A 6,449-nucleotide genomic window follows, 5' to 3' on the forward strand; every position below is an offset into this window, starting at 1 on the left:
CGCGACAACGACAGTCGGTGATGATTTTGCTGCATAAAATGGCTTTACGTAACTGTCTTCGATTTCAACGGTTTTATCTATGGACAGAGGTCCGCGTGCTATTTTTAATAAAATACCAAATCTTCGATATAACAAGCGGGCCTACAAGCATATGTCGCCCGTTCGCCGCCATTCATTAATTCGTCGTTATTATTAATATACACAGAAAAAAATTACTCTCAAATTGAAACTTATGTATTCAAATTAACGCGATCATTGTTTCATATATATAAACAACAATATACATTTTTCTTAGAAGAATTGGAAAATCTTGAATTTCAAAATATTATAGTTTTCAATACTATAAGTGTTATTTTAAGAATATAATATAATTGTTTTGATAATTTTATTCTAAGAAAATTACAATCTTTGATTTTAACATGTAGTATTTTCTATCCAACATTTTTTCCATTCAAAAAAATTATTCTTAAATAACAAGAATATCATTTTCTTCATTAAATTATATAAAATTTTAAAATAAATCTTTATTCAAGTAAATCTTTTTGATTTAACGCAATTTAATCTCATTTCAAAATTTCTGCTATAGATATTGTCAAAACAACAATATTCTTTTTTTCTGCGTAGTAAAAAATATATAAATTGTATGACCTGCGAATAATATGCGCATGAATAATATGCGCCGATTGCGTCAATGACGGCGACGTCAATGACGCAGTATCTCGCGTTTTATAAGAAAATGCAACGTAATCGAGATGCACAAGAAAACGAAAGCAAACGTTATTCTTAGCGGAATATATAACTGACACATACAGATATACGAAAGTAATGGAAAATAAGCTTTATTTTGTGCCGCGTACTGCTGAATCAGATGTAGTCGCAATATTAACGGCTTGATGCCGTATTGTAAGGGTAAGGAAAAGAATGTATCGAAACAATTTATGGACACCGTCGCATTTTATTACGATATTATTACGATCTCCGCGTTTCATGTGCGGTATCACATCACTGTTCAGTACTAGCTGTTCAGTATTTTATTATGTGTTTCGCAACGCTTTCTAAATCCGATTTCATTCATTCCGATGCCAGTTCGGATGTTTAAATTAGGAAATTTGGAGCCATCGGCTAAAGCCGCTAAAGTATAAAAATTAACAATGAGCTAAGAGCACGCGATAAAGTCTCTTTCATATACACAGAAAAAAAAAATTCTTGTTTTGACAATATCTCCAGTTTCAAAACGGAAATCTTAAAATGAGATTATATCGCGTTAAATCAAAAAGATTTACTTAAATGAAAATTTATTTCAAAATTTTATATAGTTTAACCAAGAAAATAATATTCTTGTTATTTAAGAATAATTTTCTTAAATGGAAGAGAAAAATATTGAATAGAAAATACTACATGTTCAAATCGAAGATTGTAATTTTCTTAGAATAAAATAAAATCAAAACAATTATATTATATTCTTGAAATAATATGGAAATAAGACTATAATATTGTTGAAATTCAAGATTTTCCCATTCTTCTAAGAAGAGTGTATATTGTTGTTTATATATGAAACAATGATCGCGTTAATTTGAATACATAAGTTTCAATTTGAGAGTAATTTTTTTTCCGTGTAGTATTTATTAGTCAATAGAATCTAGGCGTTTCGGGAATCAATGGTGCGCCTTTGTGAGACCGTCATTGTTGCAAAATTTCTATGATTCATATGTGCCACGTCCAATTAACGGAGAAGAAAGGGGTCGAATGTATCTCATCAAATCAATCCTCGCACGACGACAGACCAATGTATACATCTCGACATATCGCTCATTCCGCGAGATCCTCGCGGCCGATCGTTCACCTCGAATCTCCATATCTCGGGGGCAAATTCAATCAAGTTGAACGACCCGGCCGAGAGACCCGTTAATAAGAGGCGACCGTGAAAGATAATTTTAAGACCAACCGGCGTCCATGACCCGCGTAAAAATCTCCCGCGTCCTCGTCGACACCGGTGGACATTAAACGCGCACGTTGATGATAAGTCGACGACCAAGATGTTGACCGTATTTCCTCTCTATACCGTTCTACCGAATCTTCTCTCTCTCTCTCTCTCTCTCTCTCTCTCTCTCTCTCTCTCTCTCTCTCTCTCTCTGAGTAACTCTCGAATTATCTGTCCTCCGAAAAGTCTTTTAAAACGTTCCTAAGTATTCTGGTTTCTTACTACGTGACATAAATCACAACGAATTTTGGTATCAAGATCATATGAATAAAACATATTGATCCTCGCGACGTCAGCTGTACATTTTGCACTCGTTTTTTTTTTGTATTCAGTTACACGCGGCGCGAGCTTGTTCCTGGACGGTGTAACTTTTCGATCGCTTCGATCTTTTTGACAAAGCGGAGAAAAATCTAGATTTAGATGACCGCCGATGAATAACGCTTCGCACAATTGCGCTTACGGATGATCGCGCGTGTCACCGGCAGCGAAGAGAGATTTTGAATGAATGACAGATACTTTGTAGTTATGTAAAAATGTGTTAACAACCAAGCCAAGGGTCTCGCGATTACATCTGGGGAAAATTATCAATTCCCTTGACCGAATCCCTTGTCGCACCGATTTTAACGTCAGTTAGCATAAAGTCAATTAAGGATGTAAATTCATAATCAATTCAAAATCGACCGTTAGAATCTTGTTTCCACCCCATTTGAGTTTTCAATAAAAACTGCTGTGGTCTAATGTAATTTCAATGAAGTATCTAAAAATCTTGATTATATAAATATAGATCTGGAAATAATTTTGGTGAACCATCAAAATAATTATGAAGGATATTTAAGCATAATGTGCAATTCTACAAAAAAATTTATGACATTCTAGCAATTGATTTAAAGATTTTACACAATTATTTTGGTTGGTCCAACAAAAAATTGTTTCTCTAGCCAGCTAATTTTTTAGATACTTCAACACATTCGTTCTTTCAATGTATATTTAATGTTTTAATATCGTTAAAAAATATATTTGTTCACGTTTAAATATTAAGACAAGGATCGAAAAAGCTTCTCTTTCTGTGTGACTCTTCTCTTTCATTAATATCCAAAGAGAAATTTTTTAAGTTCTCGAAATTTAATTTTCTAACTAGTTCTCCTAGCCACCTGGCGCTAACTCTTTTTTTTTTTTACTTTGACTCAGCATTTGTAAAGAGAAAGTGACTGCTAGAGATACTATACATATAAGTATATCGAACACCGTTCGTGACTTCGTATCGTCGGGAATAGAGATTTCGTTCTCTAAACATAGCGCAAACGTCGATATTGTAAACTGGCTTCATTGTATCGTAACGTAAAAATTGTGACTGTGTAGATATTGTGCTCCTTTTAAGGATTAGAACTTTAACCGTCTTGGACATCGTCGAGATTTTCTTTAATTGCTTCCAGAAGCAGAAAGCGTGTCGAATTAAGTCTCTTTTCTTGATATGAAATTCTCTCAAGAGTTTAATTGTTGCAAAAATAGCTGATACAAAAATACAAGCGCATTATTGTCAGTCATACGGCTGCTTTTCGAACGTAATTACTAATTGCTTAAATGCTAAATGAATTTTTCGTTAACAAGAGTTATAAGACTTACCTAACGCCAAGATAATGCGAAAAGTAAATTATGCGTTGTAATGTAAAACAAACGTTTATATTTTGAATATATAAGTAAACGACAGTTAGTGCCGAAATATTCGCGAAAATCGATATAGTTTTTTTTCCGTTCAGCGAGATCAGAGTAAAATTTCGAAAAACCTTAATGCTTAATATTCGAAGTAAAGCGACAGAGCATAGTTGAATTTATTTTAAATAAAACTGAACTTTACTGTGCACTCTCCAAAATAATGGAATAAGAATAAAAAAAATAAACAAATTGATAAGCAAGATTTATCGCGTCTCCAACAAAAATCTGTTCGTCGCTGTTCTGTCCTTGGAGAGGTAAAAAAGAGTAACGACGAGATGACGTATTACGAAACCTTTTGGAGAAGATTTATTACGATTGGGTAACACTTTCGATTTTCCAGACTATGACTATCGTCGATTTCTCTCTCGTTTATTCTTTTCTTTAATCCGACGTAGGCGTGGACGTTGCATCAAACGGGAAGCATTTGCCAATTTAAATCTACGAGAGATACATCACCGGTTAGAATTCTCGTTAGAACATAGTCGGCACCGTTAATTAAATAGATTTATTGTCATTACCGCTGTATTCTTAATGAGCCGTTATCAGTATAATATCGCGTATCGTCAACTCCCGCAACTCGCGAACGGGGGATCGCTAATCATGATCTGATAACAGCAGTCTCATCAACATCCTCGACACGATAATTACTATATGTTGTCTTTTACCTTTGGATTTAAATACGTCACAACACCTAAGTTCCTTATCTATAGCTCCATGGACAAAACCGCAGATCTACATCCGTACCAAAATCACAAAGCGGTTGTTTATAAACTCAGTAAATATATCGCAACATATTCCGGACTCTATCGCAAACTTCCGGAGGTCGCACTTCCGTAAACCGCAAATTTAGATTTACAAAGCGGAGTACTATCAGCGGAATTATGCGAGTAGAAATAAGATCGAGAATCGGAAAAAGCGACTTTTAAATAATTGAAAGTGAAATAAATAGCGCGACCATTTACGCACTATTGTATTGCGTTGCAACGAAAAAAAAGGAATAGAGGAAACCGGAGTGCTAGTGCATAATGATGTCGCCAGGACATGTCATTAACATGTGATTGCCATGACGGTCATCCGTGACCGTCGCTTGATTTTTTAATGGCTACTTTCAATGGAGGTCACACGACTGGCCCCCTTTACCGTAATTTAACGCTTAGCAGAAAATAAGTGCCGTCCCAACACAAAACTCTCGACGACAAGCAAATAATAACAATTACTTAATCGTATTACATATCAAATATTTTTACATTACGTGCTTATAACGATAATTCCACTGTGGCGCACAAGTTAAATAATCGTAAAGTACGTTAAAGAAATATATCATCTTCAAAATTAAAACGGGAGGGGAGGGTGAATTAAGTTTTCGTCTCTCTCAAGTCCAACCTAGATAGCACACAATATTTATGATAAATAGTTATAAATATTTATTTCTATTTTTTTTTAATGTTATATAAATATTTTATACATATACATGAAGGAAAAATCTTTATTCAACATATTAAAATATAGACTAAATATTTTATATAATATTTATGGTAAATAAAAAATAAAGATTGTAAATATTTATAAATATTTTATCAACATTTTTATAATATTTATGATAAATTTTTATGATCTGTCAAATCTAAGGCCACAAAAATATTTATAAAATATTTTAATAAATATTTATAAAATATTCAAATAAATATTATAAATATTTTGTAAATATTTTATAAACATTATGTGCTGTCTGAGAAGTCTTTTCGATGAAAAACGATGATATCTCCGACGAACGCATACGGGACTGAAGCACACGAGGAACGACAACAAAAAAGATCCAAAGCTCAAAGTGATCCGTTCTAAGCCCTGTCCGAATGGCGCCCCCGGCACCAACACCCACCGAAACGTCATTGTCCGTGCGAAGAACCTCCACTTAACGGTCGCCGTCCATATAACGGTTTCTCTCTTCCCTCTTCCCCCGCCGTTCGCCATCGTTTTCTCCTCGGTAACATTATTGCGTAACCTCCTTTATGCATAAACACGGTGCCATTTTTTTAAATACAGCCAGCCTCGTACACCCGACGACATTACAACTACCAAGGGGGAGGGGGGAGGAAAGGGAGAAAGAAAACGCGTGCAGACCGCGCGGAGTTTTTACGTCAACGGGAACACGGAAGAGAAGGAAAAAATGTTAATCCGGCGAGACTTAAATCTTATCTTTTTTTTTTATCGGGAGCTTCAGGACAGCCGCGTCATTTGCGAACGAGTGGACCGCTCGTCGTTTACTCCTCCGTGCAATTAATTTTCGTTAATTCTCCCGGGAAACATCTCGGGATTTTTCACGCTTGTCCACAGCTCGCGGTCTAAGGATCGAGATGTGGAAAGCGTTTTGCCGGAGCGTGCGGCATAACAGACGGGGAGACTGTCTCGACGCGAAAATTTATTGCGGGCCGCACTGCTACGCAGCTGTGCCAACCGACACACAGTCATCGACGCGTATTTGTCGATGAGCGCATTGCACCCCGATCCGAGATCGTTATCGGCGCGCGCTTCGGGACGCATCAAAACAAAAAGGAAACCTCGTGGCCGAAGTTCACCCGTCGCGACGGAGGGACGAAGCGCGCGGAAACGCGCGCGCGCGTCAATATTTTTGGCCGCGGACTTTGACTCGGCGACAAAAGAGACAACAACGCGACTTTTTTTTTAGCGACGATCTCGCCACGCCGACGAAATTCCTGCCGCTTGCAATCGCGTGCCTAGCAGGCCTCGTCATCAG

This window comes from Monomorium pharaonis, chromosome 9 (genome assembly GCF_013373865.1).
Source record: "Monomorium pharaonis isolate MP-MQ-018 chromosome 9, ASM1337386v2, whole genome shotgun sequence".
NCBI lineage: Eukaryota > Metazoa > Arthropoda > Insecta > Hymenoptera > Formicidae > Monomorium > Monomorium pharaonis.